At 36.8% G+C, this 23,458-nt stretch overlaps 1 protein-coding gene and 1 long non-coding RNA gene across 27 annotated transcripts in view; both read right to left on the bottom strand.

Annotated features, from left to right (window-relative positions):
- Positions 1-23,458, bottom strand: part of ROBO2 (roundabout guidance receptor 2) — a 1,015,778-nt gene that overhangs the window by 349,954 nt on the left and 642,366 nt on the right. The window lies entirely within an intron of this gene.
- On the bottom strand, positions 16,340-21,998 carry LOC147654421 (uncharacterized). The gene is made up of 2 exons (XR_015285197.1): positions 21,953-21,998; positions 16,340-19,333 (listed from the first exon to the last, which is right to left on the bottom strand). It is a non-coding gene; the product is annotated as an uncharacterized LOC147654421 (long non-coding RNA).

Here is a 23,458-nt window from a genome sequence, read left to right as displayed (position 1 = left end):
CTTAACCACCACAGAGGATTTTTTCAACCTAGATTAGGTCCTCCATCTGGAGGAACTTTCTGGATATACAACTCCTTCTGACATGAGAAGGGATAACTGGGGAGACCTGACAGGGAACAAGAAAGAGGCAAGTTGAGATATCTTTAGCTTTTTGTGCTGATTTACATATTTTGGGAAAAATAAGGTTTAAATACCTTAATACTAAAATACTTTAGAAGATATAAAGTTTTACATATCAATGAGATTTTCAAAATTAGCACAATTGCACCAGTGTGGCTCAAGTCAGTGACTATGAGATTCTATCTTCCACTAATCCTCCCTGTGGGAACTAATCTCGCATGTTATTATTATTTTAATCAATATGTCAGGATTTTTGAGGCAAATTCCAGTAGTGGCTGCATAATAGGAGTACATTTGGTATGAGTGCACAGAATCACGAAGCAAGACATAGGTAACATTTACACAACATTAGTGCTGAACCAGTAACAACTCATTAAATTTATACCATCTGCCTCCCCCCAAACAGCACAGAGCTCTCATCTTAGACTTGGAATACAGATCCAGTAATAATAAATGCTAAACCATAGCCTTGAGGCAGCTCATCTACAAACACTCGGGAATAATGCACTTAGTGTGTCATCCTTCTGGAGAATGCTTCAAAGGTCTGGGAGAGTTTTCCACGTGAAGTGGAAAACATCCTCCCTTAAAGCATTCTGCAGCACGGAACCTCCGAGTATAGCACAGTGCCAAAATTACTGCAAAGGAAGGGAGAACAGATTGTGGAATTAAAAAGACACATGGCAGAGTTATTCCAAGTGCTAGATGGGTTCAGTGAAAGCGGCTGCAAGTTCCACAAATCTCAGGGTTAACACCTTACTAGGAACTCTGCTGAGACCCATGGGGTTTATGCTCCATGTCCAGCTCCTCCAAGCCTTTTACACACAGAACTCAGAATCAAGGCATCAGCATTAACATGTTGATAAAGCCCTAATTGCTGGCAAAACTTATAAAAATATGAGCAAATCACAATAAATAATGATATTCATAAGCAAAGTACTTCCTCACCAGTCTGAAAAATCATAGCAACTGTGTAAGTTGCAGATAGACCTGACAGGATGGTTGGAAAGCAGGAGGGGGATGTGTGTGTAAGAAAAGGTGGAAAATGTCACTTAGCAGTGAGAAGGATCATGTGTGAACCAGCCCTGTATGGACAGATTTGCAAAGAGAGGGAAAAAAGCAAATTCAAGGTCATGGTAACTGTTAAAAATTCTGAGAAATTCTTTACATCTGAAATGATACACTCTGATAAAGGTACACTGAATTACAGCCCCTTCATTATTTCACCTGAATGCCTTATACTTATCATCATAACTTCCACAGATTTCTAGCTGTGTATGTAGCACAACATTACAAAGATAATGATTCCCATGGTTTCCAATGAGTTAAAATTAGAGTTACTGTGGAGAGAATAGTTTATACCCTTCTTAATAAGTTATTGTACAGATGTATCGGGGGGGAAAAAAAGTCAAGACTGGTAAGACTAAAATATAAATGAAAATCTGTGTATTAGCACCAGAATAAGAGCAGATCAAAGGTTTAAAATAATGGCCTATATTGATGCTGAAGGATGTTATTCCCAGTTGTAGGATATGATGTTTATGTTAAGACCAAAATCTGTCCTGTTATTTTCAGTCAAGAGGAACTTCCATCCCTTGTCTCCTGTCTTGCACAAGTGATCTGGATCTGACCATGCAGACACAAACACCTTCATCTAAGTATATATCTTTGAAGTGTGAGTGCATACAAATAACTTGCTTCAATATTTGATAAGTATCACCTTCCCCTTCCATTAGATCTTGCACTGAGTTTAACTATGCTATTTTTCCTACATTATCTTAATGCATACTTTGCATTTGAAACCACATGTGAAAGTAAATGGACTTCCACAGCATCCTAAAGGGATCTCTGTATTAGCGTGCCTCCCTTCCAAGACCCTAATTACTGTGAGACATGACCTTCATTTGTATAAACATGATGTATTCAAATCTTACAACATAATATTAATAAAGTTAAGATCCATAAAAAAAGAAGCTGACACTGAGATAAACCAGAAATAATGAAATTAAAACCCATGACAGAAAAGTCATTTGGACAAAATGCTCCAAACTCTGGCTTGCAGTGAAGTTCTTGTTCTCACTAAGGCTGCTGAAGTAACTGACTCCCACTGTTTTTGGATACTTAAGTCCCTTGTATCTGATAGGCACATTACAGGCTGCATAGCCCAAACTGGGAGTCCCACAACAACAAGTGGAAAATGTTCAGCACCCAAAATAGTCACCTGTTGCTAATCAGAAAGTTCGCTGCACTCCAGTAATTTCCTGAGCCTTTCTGAAGCCTTGTATTCCTTCCTATAACTTGTTTGTTTGTTTTTTTCTAAAGAATCTAATTTTATTTATTTACAGAAAATACCCTGGCAGCATTTGCTGCTTTAATTTGGAAATAGAATCCACCAAACACAAACAGATGTAACAGCTGAAGCAGCATTGTTGTCTTGTGAGGTATGCACATCACAAAGGTCTTAAAATTGCAATTTTAATCCCAATGAAGATTAAGACACTTGAAAGCAACATTTAGATTTTAAATATACAAAATATAAAATAATTTTCAGTGCTTGAAATAACCTTACTATGGGGACAGAGAAATAATCTGGATATTCCTCAATTAGACATAATTTGGAAAGCCCTTACTATGGGGACAGAGAAATAATCTGGATATTCCTCAATTAGACATAATTTGGAAAGCCAGTCAAGCAGAAATCTCCTCTGTGGTCAACATCCCTCCTCCTGAAATATTAATCTATTCCCTACTGACACAGGCAGACAAAATCCTGATAGGCAACATGCTAAGCACACCAATTAAGAGTGACTTCACTTAAACTCTTAAGCAGGGATACTTTTATTCATACAGGGTTTATTCTGGTGTAATCTACTACACATTTTATGTTATACTCCTTCTTCACTATATACAGTTTACTGAATGAGACAGCAACATGAAGCTGTGAGATTCTTCAGATACTTTTCCTGTATTCCAGACCCATCAATCATAGGTGATCTTAGTGGTCTTAGGTCCAACCTGAGCAATTCTATGAACTCCAGGTACACAACAGCAAACTCTGGGGTCACAGGCGTGGACCCATAGAAACTACCTTGCTCTCTTCCTCCAGAAAGGCTGCACACTGTCCATAAGGGTGTACATTAACTGTATGGACACTGTAACTCAAAAAAACCAGTTAATATTTAGTGTCCATGTGATGCTGGGAAAAGTTAATGTCTTCATCTTATAGATTGGTTACTGAAGTACAAAAAGGGTACAGAAGCCTTGCTCAGGGGTCAGGGGAATAGCCAGGGAACTGGAATTACAGCCATTTCAAATTCAGATCTAGCCAAAGTGTCATAAGACAAACCTTGATGAAGACAGTGAGAAAACCTGAACATTTGCAGGTTTAGAGAAGCTGATTTACACCCTGATGTTCTCAATGTACACGCCTGCACTGAGCATCAGAGACCAAAAAAAAACCCATAACCTATGTTTGTTTACATGATTTTAATTAAATGCATCAAATGTTCCTCTTTTGACTTAGTCTCTCCAGCAAATCACTTATAATAGCTCAGATCACCTTTTTAAACATTACAAACATTATTTTCAAAGAAAGAATGAACAGGGATAAAGAAAATCCGCTGAACAAATGTATACAGACACATTGCTGTAATCAGGTTGTTGTGCCATTAGCTACCCTTGTTAAAATGTTAATGAGTAGCTTGCCATAGGCTTGCTGAATTGCAGTTTATTTCTGAACAGGTCAGCATTTTACAGTCCCTACCCCTCTGACCCTGTTTTAGAGTACTTTGTTCAATAGTTAAAACTCCCTTAATGAATGCTGCTTCTTTCAAGTGAAATAGGATCACAGAGCATGCTGCACAAGGGCACATTTGAAAATGTCACCACTGGAAACAAAACAAATGGTGGGTTTTTTTACTGGGTATGAAAATTAAGATGTTAAGGATCAATTTATTCACATTCTCACACTGAAAGATATCAAAAGTATCCATATCCCAAATGCCCAATTAGTTTTAAGATTTCAACCATTAACCTTTAGAGACAATTCCCTCTATAACAGAGTTTGGAAGTATGTCTCATTTTGCAACCAAGTGTTACTAGAAAGATATTCCCATGCCCCTGCTCCCACTCTCCCCACAGCATTTCAGGGTAGTAAGTTCCAGATGCGGCCTTGAACGTTATTGAGGTACACAGTGAGAGGTGCATCTGAATAACAGAATTATGATAATACAATTTGATTATAGTAGAGAAAAATAAGAATAATACTAAAATAAAATTAGCTAGGCAGCTCTAACTGGGAGCTACCGTGACTTGGTAGCATATGCTTGTAAAATATAACTTATTAAAAAAAAAATAAAAATCATGCGGTAAACTGACCAATATTTCTCAGTGAGTTTTCTTTGCAGGTAATTTATTTTCTTCAAGGTCCATTTCTCATATTATTTGTTTCTTATTATTTATTCTTTTGTAGTGTTTCAGAATAGGCTGCCTCCTCACATGATCCTTGAATAAAATCCACTTCCATTCAACCTGTACAACTCCTCAGTCTGAGGAGACACCGAAGGAGCCAAAAAATCTTCCAAAAGAGAAATACTTCTAAAATGAAGTGTATGCTTTAACAGCACACACCTCAGCCTTTCCTTTTTTTGCCAATATTGCAGAGTAAGGAAAAGTCATATTTTCATGGATCCCATTCAAACAAGCCTACAGTTCTTTTTGAATTCTTCTGTAAAAAGAAAACTCAAAAATATTAAACAGAAGTTACTTCCCATCTGATACCCACATGATCTTTTAAGCTACCTCTTTCGTATACATGTGTGTATATACTCAAAGGTACAGGTTTACACATAGAAACAATGTTAACTTATTTTTTCCTTCTTTTCTATATTGCAATCTTCTAAATTTTCTTTTGTTCTCAATGCAAATGGTCACTGGTTCATCTTCTTTCACCCAGGACGGTTATGTCACATCACTTGACTAATATGCATGCATTTGCCACTAAAAGACATTTTAACTGAGAGCTGTCACATCCGTCATCTCCACTCGGGCTGGTTAAAATTTTTATCTGCCTTCTTGAATTAATTTCAGCTTGCCTGAGCCCAGCAGGGGACTTTAGAGTGGTTTAGTTAAATTCTTCATTTTGAAAAAGCATTTTAGAGTCCTTCTATTTAGATTTCCCTCTTGCATCTAATTTTTGTTTCACATTACTGAAACAATGAGGTAATTATACATCCAGTGAAGGGGGTAGAAAAAAAAAAGCAGACAGATGAGAGAGAGAAAAGAAATTATCCAATTTTGACATTTTCCTGGAAAAGCATTTTCCTCTTGCTTTTCTGCTTTTTATGTGGTTCCCTGTTATTTCACAAATTATCTGTAACCATAGTTAGAAGTGATTAAGCTAAAAAGAAAATATGCAAAATGTAAAGAAAAAAAATTGAGAGAAGAGAACTCTAATTGACAGCCAAAACAAGAGAACGGAAAAGATAAACCAGAAATGAAATATTCTGTCATTAAAATATTTTATACAGATCATGTCTGTGATAAAGCTGGATGTAACCAAGCCACTAATCTATTCTTCATAAAGCATTCCTTCCAAAGTATGCTTTTCAGGAAGCAAGGGTATGTATTAGTAGGCAAGGAGGTTCAAGCTGTGAATTGGATGAGAGGGATGTTAGGGACTCAGTAATGCTAGTAAAGGACCTAAACCAATTGAAAGATGTAGAAAACAACAGGGACCTCTGGGAATATATCCCCATGACTAGTACAGGACTCGTGACAAATATGCTGGAAATCATCAATGCATTGCTGTATGTCCTGACCATTTTCAAAAATACTAAAAGTCTCATATGAAAAATCATCCACCATGCACAATGGCTAACCTGTAATAAATACTAATGTCACCACAAAAACCTTCATAAGACCTGTAAAATTCACAGGACTCCCAAACACCTCATGTGCATCTCTGGCTTCTTTATGATCTTATATTCTTGGGATAACAAGCCTGCAGATATACTGTAACTGAACAGGTGAAATCCATCAACAAATACAGATGTGAAGGTTTAAAGAACTTTCCAAAATCAAATTGATACACAAATTTCCAGTGCTAAAGAGAGAAAATCAGCTTAGTATCATTCAAAAAGCTTGAAGGAAAACCCCAAAACATACAGAAAAATAAAACACTAATCAGTCCCTATAGAAGAGTCCAATGGGAATGACTTTATTCTTTTACTTGAAATGTCCATCTGTATTTTCAGTATCTTGTGAAGAGTAAACTTCCTTTGCGATTTTACACCTAAAGTAGAGGAACAGATAAGAAAGGGATATAGTGACTCTTCTTCAGCTCTGAAGCTTATTGAACTTAACTCTGTTCAGAATAGTAGAAACTTATGGATGTCTTCATAGTCCAACTATCAGCAACAGGTCCTAAGTCTTTGCGGCCCTGGAAGAAGTACCCCAGAGTACAAACCCATGGCTCTCTGAGGCATATGCTCAGAAAAGCTGCAGAGAAGGCAAAAGTTACTTCTGGAAATTTTAAACCTGTCAGGGATTAAGCAGGGCATAAACTCCCAAAGGCAAGTAAATGGTTTTGTACATAGTGGTTCCACTGGGAAGGAGTCACAATATGGGTAAATTCCCATTACACCCCTTGAATTCACAAAGAGTTCTGTACTCATGGCCTTGAGTTGTTGCATTGCTGTTCCTTAGGTACACAGTCAATCTGATCAAAACAGCTGTCAAAGAAAAAAAATCTACTGAAAAGCAGCTGCATTACAATACATGGGTTAACATGAGGAATAAAGACTATTTCTAGTAAATAGTGGTTGAAGAAAACATTTGAAAATTTCTGTGCTAAACAAAGACAGTCAGTTAAAAAAAAATCTAAATATTTTTAAGCTTAGTGGCCTTAAAACTTACCAGTCTAGCCATCTGGAAACTTTACAGCTATTATTATAAATTCTTATTTAAATGGCAGTAAAACCCATTGCTGACATGAAATTAGTCATGCAAGGGCCTGCAGATGTACATCCTTCTGCCCAAGCACTGAAACTCTGAATGCAAAGTCCAGAAGTGTTCATTTGTTCAGGCTGTGTGAGGCACAGAGACACAACAGCTCCAAGACTTTGTTGTGCAACACAAGAGGTAGAGACTTCCCAGAATTTATTACACATATTCAATTGCAAATGCTGCTCTACTTACTACAGGATTGACCATGCTTTATCTACCATAGATGAATGTACAAAATAGACCTCAGAAATGTGTCTTGTTCTTTCTTTTTATTTCCCCTTTTGTCAGATAACAGCTGTATGGGACAATGGACTAGAGGTGAAACATTGGAAGAAGGTTATTAGAAGCACTGGATCATTTGCACTGGGAAAAAAAGCACAGAACTTTTCTGATACAGTAATGAGTCATATAAATAAATCCACTCTAACATGCTAAAATACTTACAGAAATTACATTTTATAGCATGAAAATTCTACCTTATGGAAAGGTTTTACAGGAGTACTTGAAGAACAATATGAATTTAATAACAGGAGTTCATTTTGAAAATCACATTTAAGACCCTTCTCCATATAAAATAAGCCAATATTCCTATTGCAGAAGAAGAAAAATTTTTCCACCTTCTTAAATTTTTGAAGGTCTCATCAAAATATAAAGATAGCCCTAAAAAAGGAGAGGGAAAATGGAAGGATCAGTGTAACACTTGTAATTAGGTGTGTATTTGGCAGAAAATTCCATTTACAAGGCAAGTAAGATTTATAGTAGCTCTAGGTTCATGAAATTTGGCAATTTATTTGCTCTCCTGTAATTCTGTGTATGAAAGCATCTGTTGAGATAGAGTTGCAATACCACAAGAGTATCCTTGGATCCTCTGATAACCCAAACCTCACTTTTAAATGCAATACTCACACAGGGTCCATGTTCTCAAAGGTATTCAGATTTTTAATCTCTTTTTATCTCCTTCTGAAGGACTACACATAAAAGTCCCAAGCTTTAGAAATTTAAAACCAGTTGGCATTAATAAAGCCTATACATCAATAGAAAATGCATCATTTGGAAACCAAAACTGTTCAGGCATTTTCTGAACAACAGCAAAGATTACTTGACATACCCACTAAGTATAAGGCTAGATATTAGTTAACACATCCAATATCTAGTTATCAGGGAGCCTTATCCCACAGCACTTTGTTATTTAACTCTTCAATGGGGATTATGTTCCTATCCCTTGCAAAGAATCACCCCTACCTCACTAAAGCCACATCATGAGTAAGAATATCCAAATTAGACATTATCTACATACAGTGCTTTGAGGCAAAGCGTGATTTCCAAGGCACAGCCTGAAGCAAGAAGGAAAGAAACACATGAAAGAATCAAAAAAGTTGGATATGAGTGAAGGTATTTGATATCTCTGTGCCTAGAGGCCAATAATCAATTTTCTCTGGGCAGGTACAAACACGAAATCAAGAATGTAGCCCTGCACCTACTTTTATGGGGTTGACCTGGAATAAACTTTTCCTGTACCTTACTCAAAACACTGAAAAGACAAGAAATATACAGTAGCACGTGGAATCTACTTTCTTATGCTTCTGCTCCCACACCCTCATATTGGAGATTCAGTATGAGAAATGCCTAATAAAAAAATTAAAAAGCCTTTGATGAACAAAGTTAAATGTGGCTCCTACACATAGTAAGGAAAAATCAGAGGACCCTCCTCTATAACAATTGTAAACATATGCCCACAAGACCCAAGAGAGTGGACAGATTAGATTTGTTAGCTGGTATCAGGGTGCATTCTGTCATCCTTACTTATGCTGAATAGCACTTTTATCAGCTTTTATTCTAAGTGAGGTTCTTTTCAAGAAAAGTACAGATCCCCCCATCGCCCACAAAGAAGGTAATATTTTTGCATCAAAGATCAAAGCCAAGAATTAAAATAAATAGAAAATTCAGATGCCTTTCATGTGCCATGATGAACTGCCCACATCTGTTAAAATTCCCAATCTGATAACACTGGTGGACTCCGCCAATGCCCCCTCTGCCTCCACAGCATCACTGTGCCTTGACTCCTCCAAGCAGCCTAATGACAAGCGCCTGGTGGTGACTTCCCTCTCTCCTCTCCCTCCTTCCCTCCCCCTTTTCCTTGCCTCTCTGTCAGCTCTTTGGATTCACACATGCCCAGCTCATGCATAAGCAAACAGGTGCAAGGCACAGCTCTGCCAAAGCCCAGGCAAGCACGAGGTACACATGTAGCTCGCTGATTGTGGCATGCTACTGATAGAAGGCGACAAGGCCAGACAATAGGTGGGGTCAGTAGGTGGCTCTTTGATTTCCCTGGCTCTCCACAGAACAGCAGCATGGGAGTTTGCCTGTGGGGGACAAACGTTGCCTTTCCATGGAAAACATCAAAGCACTGGGGCTACAAAACCAACAAGCATCTGGAACATGGACTTTGTTTCTTATCGGGGAAAATTGCTAATGAAAATCAAGATGTGTTCACTCACCAGCCTCATCTGCTTGGGAGGAGATAATTAACTGTGAAAACTTCATAATAAAACAAACAGCTCTGTGTGTATTATGAGTTTCCCACATAAAATGAGATACTTCAGCAATTGAAACGTCTACTTCCTTCTCTCCCATCAGAAGGCGATTCCAACTATCTTACCTCCTGGTACTCCTTTTACATTCTTGTTGGGGTTTTTTTCCATCCTACTGGATGTGGCATTAAGACATTACAAACAACTTCAACAGACGTTCAAGATTCTGTCTCAGTAGTATTGATTGTGTTTCAATGCTGTTGGTCAGTGAGCCAACATGACCCCCATCTCAAAGCCCATGCCCACTTTCAGAGATTTTTTTTTATAGTAAGATGACAAGTTCATTGGGATTTAAAAACCAAAAAAACCAAAGCAACCAAGCAAGACACTTGGTTTGGTATGGTAACAAGGAAAACTGAATGAAATGCCTGAACTAAATAACTACAGAAACTGCACCAAGCCCACCAGCTTAAATGCCACAACAAGAATTTAAAACAGCAAGAATCACTACTTTTTTTTTTTTCCCTACACCTGCTTGTTTTTCATCTAGACTTTTAATTAGCCACATAATCAGAAAGGAACAGCCACTAACAACTCATAGCTCTGAATGACTATGAAATAGTTACCAAAGTTTACATTGTATCATAGCACATATTCCAGTTATATTCTAAAATATCAGTCTAAGAAGAAAAGCAGAGATGCAGAGTTGAACTATCTGGGTAGAATAGGACACTATTCTACTGCACTGCACACTCCATTATTTCAAACTGTTCACTCTCAGAAATTGTGAAAATGTGGATCACTTCACTAAAATATTCAAAAGTTTAAATTACAAAATAAACACCTATACCTCACAGGACAAAAACACCCCATTTATTGGTATATGGCATAATACAAAAGCACCCAGATCCTCCAGATCCCAAATTCTCTATGTACCCAAGAATGAGAGAATGAATTTAACAGCACCAAAGAATTTACGAAAAATCAAGTAGATATGACCTTAAATTTAAATGCTGAACCTTATTTAACCTTAAGTAATCATATTTGACAATTCCACTTTCAGAAAGTATAACACTTGTTCACGTGTTGAACAGTTGTCACCTCACCTGTAAAACGAGCTCTTAATTTCCTGCCACATGGCACAGAGAGACTCTATTTAAACACACACCTATAGTGGGGCTGCTCCTGGTTCTAGTCTCTCAGCCCCATGGCTCTCATATGCAGCTTGTCTCAGCTGATTTTTGAAGTGGACATTTGTGCTGGCAAGTTTTGCTAACAGTGGGAACTCCTCATCTTTTCAACCTCTCTCTAAAACACTTGTACAAGACTAACCAAAATATCGCCTTTCTCTTGAAAAAGTTATCTGCAAAATTTCAGCTGCCAAATTATTACAGCAAATTATATTTAATTTTCTATCTACTTTCAGGTATCTCAATGAGGCAGACTATTAATATTTAAATGACAGTTATGCCCTATAAACTCTGACTTTCTTACTATGACCTACTTTCTAAATATTTCAAGATAGATTAGGGTAAAACAAAACAAACTATCAGGAGGTAGCGACAGCTCATTTTATCAGCATGCTCCAATAAACCAAGGCATTAATAAATGATTACATTCCTCTCTCACAAATATCACCAGTACCAGGGGATTTGATTTAAATATGTTTGTCATAAGATTAAGCATCAAAATACAAAATCAGTTTTTATTTCCCATATGACTAAATTTACAAACTTAAATAAAACTACAAATCCCTGTTTACAACTCCAGTAACCTCTATGCTACTCAGTTACCCAGATCCCTATTTACATTCATAACATCTTTCTCCCTTCACCATCATTTTACTTCAAAGGCTAAAGCTAATAACCATTTGAATTCTCCACTTTGGAGGTTGAATAGAAATGACTAACACAAAGCCTTTAAAACAGGTTATTCATGGTTATCTTTACCACATTGACACATATCCCCCCCTTCAATTTGGTGATCTCAGATTTCATACAGCAGAGCAAGAATTTCATCTAAATTAAAAAGTGACTTGAAACTCAGTATTTTTGTCACAATGCAAAAACTGTACTATGAACAACAGTCACAACAGCCCTTTATCTGTGTATGTATGAAACAAGAAAAGCTGAGATATAAATTGATATGTTGATTTTTAATCATCAAGTGTTCTCCACAAAAAATAGGTAGAAATAATAATACAGCTGTAAAAAGACATCTAAAACACAGACCACATGTCATCTTGAAAAGGTATCTCAATACAGGAAGCATCTAGCAACTCTTCTGGATAATTGACAATGTTACCAAAGTACACAACTTTTACTGAAGTGAACTTTCAATATATATTTTACAACTTTTTTTCCAGTTTTCATTTCCAGTGCATTCTTACATCATTTTAAGTGTCTAAGCACATATGTAGAACAAGTTCTATAGCCCAACTTCATAGTTACCTTACTTTCAAAGGGAAAAAAATAAATATGTACAGACTCATCTTGATTAATTTTAATTTCAATTTGTAAGCTACTAAATCCTACACTGCATGAAGATCCCTTTTGTAAAAGTAGTTTAAGGAGAGCAGAAAGCCAGCAGAAGCAGCAAGATGAAACAAACTATTAGCAAGTAGTTAATTGAGGACAACAAATATATGACTCCCCCACCACAGGAGGAGACAGTATCACTGAGATGTGTAGTGCTCAGCAGGCTCCCCTTGGTGTCTCCTGAAACTTTCCCTGCTGTATTATTTCATAGCATGCATAATCAGTAAACACTGAATATGGGAGAAATATGGCATCATTGGTGTTACTCACGGGATTTTACCCAAGGATGCAGCAGAAATGAGCAATCACGCAGCAAGCCTGCTTGGCCTGCCTCTAATTTATCATGGCTTACATCTCATGCCTGCCAGCAGAGCTGAATTCATATGTTATTGTCCCAAACCTGTCACTTTCTGGACTGCTTTTTAATCTTCCTCCTAGAATTACATTCAGAAAGGTCACTGCTATCCAATTAGAACCTTATCAAAGATGCACATGCAGGCTGGATTCACGCTTATCGAGAATGGGTCATAAATCCAGAAACTGCACATCACACAGTACCATTACCATAATGAATAACTCCCATGGAAAAAAATGTCAAAAAAATGCTTGTGTATTGCCAGGCAAGTGTCTGACTGTATTTCTTTATACTCTAGAGCAGGTGAGTGAGTGAAAGGGTTTATAATTACAGGAAGGATGGAAATCAAAGACCATGAAATTCAGGAAAATCTTGAATTTTATACAAAACCTGATATTGCACGTGTTTCTACAAGCATAGACTTCCCTGCTTTTCATCCTTAAGTCTCCAGTTGTGTGTTTTTTAAGATGATTTGTGAGGATGGCTATCATTAATATGCCAACATTTATTGCTTTTTCTTCTATCTCAGTGTCTTTGGAACTTACGAAGAATCACACGGGTAGTCTTTTATCAATTAATTTAATCAAGCTCAGAACTTGAGAGAGGAATTTGCTTTCAGTCTTCTGATTCAGGTACATCAATCCATAAATACAACCCATATATACATCCATACATTTCTACTGCTGACCTTTGAAAATTAAGTTTCTTCCATATGTCACCAATAGCTTGAGAAATACTGTTGTGTAGGAGCCACTTAGAAAGGGAATTATTTAGTAAATACAGCCTAGGAACATTAAGAGTGAAAGGCATTAAAACCCACATTTTTACATTGCCTGTGCTTCCAAGATTTCACTCAATCATCCATTTTGACAAAGTGCATTTTCAGTGTTGTCCATTCCAGAAGCAGGAAAGCAGCACATCTTTGTCACTAAAAGCTCACTTGGTTAAACAATCACATGGAAACACCAAGCATTTTCAGTCCCTCACATTTGTTTACAGGGATTATACTGATTTACAAACAGGATCAAAGCAATTCTCTCAAGAGTATCCTCCTGAGCAGATGAAAGAACTGAGTAGGTGTAAGAACTCCTGTAAGAACCATTCACTCTTTCTCCCACAACACTTCATTGGTCAGTATCTGGGAGAGGTCCAAGTCCAAGTAGGGGAAGAAGAATATGGAATAAAGTTTGTTGTTGGCTTATTTTTTTAAATCAGAACTAGCTCTGAATATGCATTTTATTTAACAGTATTCAAACAAAGATTCCTGTAAGGATGTGTCTTAACTGGGGCATTTGCACTCTTAGAAAATGACAAAAAAAACATGTTTAAGAGTGTGGATATTAATGTTCATTCCTGCAACTTAAACTGGGAAGTATTTCACAACATAACTTATTTATTGCTGACAAAGGCAATGTATCCAAAGCATTCCTCCCTTCCCAATTCTTTTCTGTTTGCTTTGGACTTTCATATGGCCACAAGGAAGTGAAGATGTGCCGTGTATTTTTTTTTCTTTATTATATGTTGACAAGTATAACACCTGTACTTTTACTTACATAAGAGGCTGTCAGAATCTGCCTTGATTGCAAAGTAATTGAACTTAGTTCAGATTCATAAAAAAAATATAGAAAAAAGTAGTAATTTGAGAAAGGCTGCTGTTCCTATCAAACTTTGTAATAAGTAAGAAACCAGCAAAGATTTTTAAAGTTACCCTAGCAAAAGGAATGCTTAAAGAATGTTTTGCCCTGCAGTTGCAATGGAGATTATTTAGCTACAGATTTTTTAAATTTACATTATATTGATTATTCGCTATGCAGCAAGAATTTAAACTGAAATGTAAAACTTGGTTTAAAAGAGTGAAAGAATTCCTAAAGCCCACAATAACCGGAGCACCCAAGCACTCAAACAATTCAACCCACAGTAATATGAGTGCCTCACATGGAAATCTGACAGGCAGTCATCTGTAAGAGTGCCAGGGTGCACAGCTAAGAGTTCAAATATAACTTCTCTGAGACAGAGATGGTCTTTTTGTTGTGCCTTGACACTGTTTATTACATTGGGAAGCCATTTCTCTAGGCCTCAGTGTAGAAAAAATTGTTAATACTAATAAAATCCAAATTTTAGGAGAGAGTAATGGATCTCCTTATTGGCAATTGTAACAGAAAGGTCACAAATTACAGGGCATGGCTCAAGAATTCCCCAATCCTTCCCAGAGGTGTCTCCTCCAGGTCAAGGTTAGGGTGTACTGGAAGCACCACAGCTTTATTTTTTTCCTGTCAATAAAATCCTTATCCCATGACAAATTAAGGACTCAAGGCTGCAGGTCACTTTTGAACCCTTCATCAGTTATAAATTCCCCTTAACAAGCAGAACTATGTTAGCAAACCTAGTGATTTACCGTAATAAGGATGCTTGTACAATTTTTCCAGAATATGTCTGTTTATTTTATAATAGCTAGTATTTACAGAGCACTTTACTAACATAAACTAATTAATTATATCCTCAACTGTTTCTATTTAAAATTCTAATGATGTAGTAAGTATCATGAGCAGTCATCAAATGCCCACTGAGACTTCTATGCTTGACTTACAGTATCAGATGAGCTCAGAGAAAGCAGCCAACAAATCCAAAAGGGTCTTGGTTTTTTTTTCCATCACCCAATTATGTTCTTCCACCATTCCTTCTATTCCTCTGTGTGATCCTACTGGGCACATGACCAATTTCAATAGCAGCATTTTTTATATTGGACTGAAGAGTGCATCAGTACTCTGAACTCATTTTTCAAGAGCTTGTAACTCAAGCATAGTGTTTTGCTTAGGACTATCAAGTTGTAAAGAAATGTTCAACCTTGATTCAAATCAGACTCAAGAGTACAAAAAAAAAACCCACAACAAACCCCAAAAATGCAAACCAAAACCTAACCACAGAACCCCCTCTAAGAGTCCAGTATATTCTAGAGTTACTGCTTCTGTAATCTATACTGATTATAATTTTTAGCATTCATATGTTGGAAATTGTTTCCTGATAAAAATACAGCTTTATACAAAAGAAGCTTTTTTGTACAAGAATGAAGGCATTCACTACTCTTTAGCATACCCTGGAGCTCTGGGGATTAGAGCATTCCCTCTCTCAAAACTAAATCAGTGCCTCCTAGCTATTTTTCCTAAGATGCTTACCCTATTGTCCTCCCAGTGGAAATGCCAAGAGGAGAGGGAGGAATGTTAACTTTAGATACTCATTCTAGCTGGGGAAAAATTGTCAGTGAACCTGTTAGACTCTATAATATAAAACAAGCACTAAGTACTGAGAGAGCAACTGAAGACCAATTTTATCAAAATACATTGGAACTTTCACTCTGAAATGAATCCTATGTTTTTGTTAATGCTTTCATGAAAATAAGTAATTATTTAAGCAGGGTTTGGGTAATACAATTTTCTCTATGTTATCAGGTGCTGTTAACCCTACATTATTACACAAATTCTAGCAAGTAAATCATATATCTATTCTCTTTATATCAGAAACCTCAAAGTTTCAAGTGAGGATGAGAAGCAGAGAAATATACTAAATTCATAAACATTATCATTTATAAAGCCTGGTGACAACTGAGGTCATGCAGATTTCCTAGATGGAAAACAGTTTGGCCCAGGGACATTCTGTATCCTCTAAGTGCTGTTCAGAGATATTCAGCCAAGGACAGAACAAGAGCCCCCTCTGTTATTCCAACCTTGGGTTTCCCAGGGCCCTAAGCACATTCCAACATCCCCAAATTGCACAAACCAAAACAATGTCCTAAGGACCTGAATGAGAACATTTTATAGCTTTCAAGAGAAAAATATGCATAATAAAGTTTTGTTCAAATAGGTCATTTTAGGGTCAAAATAAAAGTTTAATTATCAAGCCTTTTTTGTCAGTATCCATTGCTGCTAAAGTAACAAAACAAATATAAACCAATAATAGATAAAGCCATAAGAAGGAAGTTGCTGAAGAATTTCCATGTGTTATAAATTGGGTAACATTGTCACAGCAGATTATTCTACTTTCTAGTTCATAACAACCAGATTTTATATGCATTTAAGGCATTTTCATCAAGTAAACAGCACTGGAACACTTCTGTGTCTCTCACAGCATAAGCAGCATGCATACTCAAAAGCAACAACCAACAGGAAACACCTTTTAAACAAAAGCCACACCATATGGACAAGACTGCTTTTACAAAAGAGAGATCCAAATGCCAAATAATCCGGAATAAAACCACTAAAGCTGCTGCTCAGAAGGAAGACGATGACTATATCACATCTCACTGTATTATGATCAACACATTCACAGAATAGAGGTTATATACTCAGTGAAGCATCTGACCACATGATATTTGCATTAGGAAATTAGCATCCCACAAATTAAACTTGGCACGTACTAAGTGGATTTGAAAGTGGTAATTGATAAATCCAGAAAAAGAGATATCACTGGGGAATTGCCAATGAAAAAACAAGTTCCTAGTAGAGTCATGATGATATTGGTTCACACCCTCAAAACAATTCAATACCTGCCAGTAATCGAGAAGAAAATATAAGGTCATTACTAATCCAATTTTCAGACAACACACATTGCTGGATAATGAAGTGGCAAGCAATCTATACAAATAAACATTGCTTTGTAAACTGGGCACAGTTCAAGATTTATGGTAAGATCATATTTCAAAACAAACAAAAAAAACCACAATAACAGAATAGAATATTATATCGTAGAGGCAAAGGAAATGACCCAGAGAACACAACCTCCTGATTTAACAAAGTAAGTAAAAATTACTGGAATGGTGTGCAGATGTAAGAAAACAGCAGCAAAGATGTTGGCCCAGTGAGCAACTGTCAGTGATTACACTATTCCTGTGACATTTTGTCCAATATTACTGTCCACACTTTTAAAATGCACTAAAAGCTCTACAATTTCATACTATCCACATGCCTTTTTTGTGAAGTCTGAAAATCCCAATTAATAATTTGATACTTAAAAAATTCAAGATGCTAAAACTATCTAAGGTGATAAATATATATGCAAGTTGCATTTTTCCAAGGCTTCTTCCTTAGGGTGACATTCTCATTCCAGGATTTCAGTATTTCATCGCTAGAAGTTGTGACTAGGAAAATTCAAATTGCAAGTTAATAGTTTGGATTTTTTGGGGGATTCTTTCAGTGTAAATGAAGCACGCTTGCTGAAGTATTTTGAAAGCTGATAAAAATGTAATCACTCTTACTTCCCTCAAAACTGCCTCTGGATCCAAAGACTGTAGATTTCAGGCACTCCTGAAACCATCAGACTCCATCTAATCAGTGCTTGAAAGCTGCACTTATGAGACAGCACCTGGCAATGTGAATCCCATTTTACAGGCATTCCACAGGGCTATGCAGGGAAAGTAAATGTCAACTGCATGAAACACCTGCAATATTTAAGACATATGACTTCTCAGAAATACCTCAGAATGTGGTGTGGGCAGCAAAACTTTTTTCTCTGCAGAATATTCAGTTTGTATAATTTAAAAAGAAACGTGATCTGAAGCCTAACAGGAAGAGAACACCTAAAATTCATGAAGTTTCACCTTTGGGTCATCTCAATATTAAAACATCCTAAAGGAGATGTGATTTCCCTCACTTGAAATCTTTACAGAGGCATTTCAATATTTATTCAAAACAACATATAACAAATTCAGGCCCTAAAAAAACACCATGTATTTTTCCAGCCACACATTACTTATCCTTCTAAAGAAGTTGTGGTTTGGGTTATACAGGATGTCCAACTACATGATTTTGAAAATGTTTACAATTTATTCGAGTTATATAATTCAACACCAAAATGGCAATTTCCCTTGCTCAGCAAGAATGTAATTAAATAGTTTTGAAAATAAAGCTTCTTAAGTAGACACCCACATAGAGGAGAAGCAATAGTTCTGGAAAATAATAACAGTAATTATTAAAAAGTGTGCTATGTTTTAACTTTAACAGCAGTTTTGAGAGAGAACTATACATTTAAAAGAGTTGAATCATGTAACTGGCTCATTTCTTTCCAAAGCTCACCATCACCTGCTATATTGCCTACAGCTTGAAGGCATCCAGGAGGAAAGCTGTTCAGGCATAGGCTGGTAACTTCCATGGTGGGAAAAGAATTCCCAGACAGTTATCATGTTTGTTTTGCTGTTTGACTGCACTCATGATAAATTAAACGTATATAAACATTTGTGTGCCCTTATGTGACCATTCCCAAAACCACCTTGGACAGCACTGAGACTTGGCTAATTCCCCTTTCTACTCCTATTTTCCCTCCCCAAAAATTAATTTCATTCAAGTCAATTAAATTTTCTACTGCCAATAAATAAATAAAAACCAAACAAATAGGTAACATCACCAAAATATCTTTCCACCGGTATCTCTGATTGAAGAATACTCAATCCTGCTTTACTTTTGAAATATGAGAACTGTCTTTTCCCCCTCACCCATCTGCTTTAGCCTTAGTTAACCTCTAAATCACGGTCAATATGCTACCACCACACCACCACCCATGCAAGTTGCTCTTCCAGTCACAATTGCAAATGATTGTCCCATAATTTCCTGCTTTTGAGGCTGTCAGTAGAGTTGTCAAAAATATGGAATTGCTGTGTGAGACTCTCACAACCAGCTCCTCCTCTGATCTATAGGACACCTCAATTCCACAGCTGTCACAGTGCTGACACCAGCTCCAGTTAATGATGCCATGTCATCTCCCTGGCTCGTTTACCTGCCGACCCTGCAAACAAATGGAGACTAGAAGGGAAGATAGGGAAGTGAGCAGCAGATACCATATTCATCATAATCACTATGATACACAGTAGAAGAAAATCAATTCCTCTTAATCGAATAGAGTGACTTATTAAGGGTTATAAGTCCTGGCTGGAGAGCTGTACTGATTGGATTATGCTGGGAGAGAAATTAGCAATGAGCTCTTGAACTCTCTTTCCTTTTGTCTTCTGGCTCAGAGTTGCTATTAAATGATTATCTTATGAGAATCTTAGTAAGCAAGTCATGCTCTGATCAGGGAGAGCAGCAGGAAAAAGGGGACTGAAAATGTTCCTGAAGTGTTGACAGACAGTGATGTGAACAAACAAAATATGCCCATCGCAGCATTTCTGACTCTTGATTGAAAGAGCACAGCAATGGTACCTGAGACAAACACTTGAGACTTCCCAGAACAACCCTCTTCAATTCAGTACTGCCACAGCCACTTGACAGATTGATAAGGAATTGCTTTGATTGTGACTTACTGCAACTGCAAATTAAAATTGTCTCAAAATCCAGCTTACAACAAACTTTTCTTCGTTTAGGAATTTCTTTTCCAGATTGTATAACTGGTGAAACAAACATAAGTCTATACAAATGCTACTTAAGAGATTAGGAGGCAAAGTAAAAGTAGAATAGATCTGGAAAATAAACATTTAAGATGAGAACTGACAAAAAAAGAGTTTCTCTTTCCCATTAAAATAGCAGATGGTTATCCTGCATTTGGAGTCTACTGCTGGCTTTTAAGTATCAGAATAAGATAGAACAAACCCAAATAGGAAACTTGGAACTAGGGAGTCTGTGTGTTTAAACTGGAGAAAAATATGCTGTCTTACTTCTGGGCAGGACAGAGCTCATTTCTTCTACAGCAGTCAGGTGCAGTGGTGCCCACCTGTAGCCCCAGCTGCCAGGAGGGTGAGCCCACTGCATTGCTTGAATCCAGGAATTCTGGGCTGCTGTGCCCTGGGCTGAGTGGGCATGGCCACTCCTGAATGTTATTTAATACCATCTGATCTCAATGCCAGGGGGCTGGGCAAAGGAACTCTCTCACTTCTCAGCAGAAAGTCTTCCTGCCATTGTTTTTCAACATTTGGCTTGGTAAGTGTTTCACATGTAGATCACCCTCTCTTTGTACATTTTTGTTAGTACTATTTTTTGCAGTTACTGCTTGTTTTCTTATCTCATTGCTGGTCCCAGTAAATTGTTCTTATCTTATCCCTTCATTTTTACCTTTGTGACTCCAATTCTCAATTCCATCCCCAGAGCAGGAAGGGGTGGGGGAAGCAAGTGAGCAGTGTCTTGTTTGGAGACTCTCTTTTGGGAACTGTACTGGGGAGTACTACTCCTAAATCATGACACATGCAGAGAAATGATGTTTCCTTTGACTTCTCTGGAATTAATGCAAGTTCTGTGCCAGCATCTCCAGGATCACCATGACTGCTACAGATGGAGTGAAGGGGCACCATAGCTTTTATTACCAACAGCAGCAGGCCAGGCCATCCACAGCACATTCCTACAGCAAAATTCTGGGGAAGCAAATGATACAGAGTCCATGCACATCAGCTCATGATCTGCTTCACTAGTCTTGAAGCTCTTTCAACACCCTTCCTGATACTACGACCAAAGTATTTAAAGGAGTCCAGCTATTTAGTCCACATTATTGTAATTCTGTGCTTCATACAAATTCCAAAGGGGAAAAGCTTTGGAAAATATAAAATTTCATTACTGCAGTTCTTAAAACAATCTGTCTGGAGTTTTAAGTTTTGTGCAATGATCATAATCTAGTGGAATAAAAGTTAACTGAAAAGAGATGACAAGCTCTGGATCTTCTTTTGCTGTCATACCACAACAGCTTGTGCATAACAGTATTCCCAGACAGCAGAAAACCAGCACTAACATTTTCCACAAAGCTGTACTGGTAGCTCTAATCACAGTGATTTTGCTACTTATGATCAAAGAAATATTATTAAATACGGATTCAGAGATTAAAAATAGAAGTTCTGCCAGTTCCCAAAATGTCCTTACATTTGTCCCATAGGAACCCCAGAAACAGCAGCAATATCCAGGTGATGAATTATGTTTATCATGCACCTTTGACCACCTCAACTGCTCTCTGGATGCTAATCCATCACTTTGGGAATTATTCAACCATTTCAGGCCTCTGAGCTTCAAATGACCACCATCAGAACGAAGTTAAAATTGCTGGGAATAGCTTGTTCACTAGGGATTGAACACAAGTAACACTGATGAAAACTTCAGGGTATGTAACTGCTTAGGAGCTCAGAGTCTGGTAGTTCAACCCCATAAAATGGGATGTCTTGAATAGATTTTGATAGCAAAGTGAAAGGGAAGTTTCTAATCCTAAATATCTAGGTACTTCAGTCTGCTCCAGAATCCTTCCTTGGATTTGGCAAGAGGTATTCAAAGGATCATGGCTCATAAAATGCCCATGCTTATAAAGGGGCAAAGTTTCTCCCTGGTTTCCTTCCCTTGCTTCCCCCATCACAGAGGTCACAGGAAACCATCCCAAAGGCAGAGCTTAACTTGGCTCTTCAGATGAAGTGATCACAACTCAGTAATGTGATAGACAACAGAAACTACTCTTACCTTGGAAAGAAAGAGTAGACAGTGTTAAAATGACAATAATAATTATCTGGAATATAACAGATACATATGTACCACACATGTACATATAAAAATTTACTAGAATGTACCAATACAGACAAACACTTTTATACTTCTTCCTATTTACTACTTCCTACTATTTTAATATACTTATTAGTTAATACTAACAGAAAATTAAACACTATTGCAATTTGTCAAAGAACTTCCAGCTCTACATTAAACACAAAATTTAATAATCCATTCATTGATCATATTTATAGCTCACTCTCAGTTTTTAGATATTACAGTAAATTAGTGTTTCCTCCTATTGCATTACAGAAAAAGTTTGTTGAATGAATGCCAGAAACTCTGATTCTGGAAGGAATAAGGGTACTTTTTCTGTAAGGTTGGAGCTATAAGAATCATTTAATTATCAATACAAAAGCAGTTCTGTCAATATGCTTCCCTTTGACAGCTTAACAACTATATCTATTTTGATTATAACTTGAAATATAACATCAATTGACATATTACAGAAAAAGTTCTGTATTAATCAGAATGGCCAAGACCAGCACTCGCCAATAAGCCTGAACTTGGATCATTTTATTGCTTTATTATGCCAAATTCTTCAAGTGCACTAAATTTAGGAACAATAACTCATTTGCAATACACATTATTACAGTATTCAAAAACTTGATGCATTTTATATTCATGATTATACAAATCTGTATCCTTCTCACCAATTAATCCTGTTTATGATAAATAGGACAAACAAACTGAATACAAAACTGAATTGATTCTCGCTTGTAGAATAATTTGAAGGGTGTAACTATAAGAATATATATATATATATATATATATTAAAGAAGGTAAGAAAACAATGTCCATTTTTTAGATACTAAATTTATGAATGTGTACCACACTAGCAACTAGCCTCCTTGTCTTTGTAGCAGCTATGGAACTGTTATTTAACTCTAAAGTCAAATCTAAAGTAAATCAAAGTTCCCACTCAATTAAAACTACAGAGCTATACATGAATAAAGGCCTTGCTTTTACATTTTTCAAGGGCACATTCATATAGGAAGCATATTTTTATAAAGTTTGCTCATCAAATCCAAAAGAATAAACTCCTTAATAGCATTTCTGTTATTAACTGAATTAAGACTATTTTTCCCAATGTGAGATATTAAATACATAATGAATTGAAAAAATATTGAAAAGTGTGTTTCAATTTAATTTCTTCTATCTGCAAAATTGAGTTACAAATTAAAATTTAGGTAAAGAAAGACCTGCCAATCATTTTGGCACTTTCTTTGGGCCAACGTATCTGGGGCAGCTGCAAAACTAGATTTAAGGGTCATATTTTCTTTCAAATCAGCTTCCAAATGCATCTCAGAGAATGGGCCATGACAATGGTTTAAAGCTTTATTCTCTTCTGCAGCTACAAGTCATCACAATGCTGATTCTAATCAGGTTACTCTGTATCTGTCTGCCACAAATAACCTAGTA

This window comes from Cyanistes caeruleus, chromosome 3 (assembly GCF_971803275.1).
Source record: "Cyanistes caeruleus chromosome 3, bCyaCae1.hap1.1, whole genome shotgun sequence".
In the NCBI taxonomy this organism is placed as follows: Eukaryota; Metazoa; Chordata; class Aves; order Passeriformes; family Paridae; genus Cyanistes; species Cyanistes caeruleus.
The sequence above is the reverse complement of the archived record's forward strand: the minus strand, read 5'-3'. Positions and strand labels throughout refer to the sequence as shown.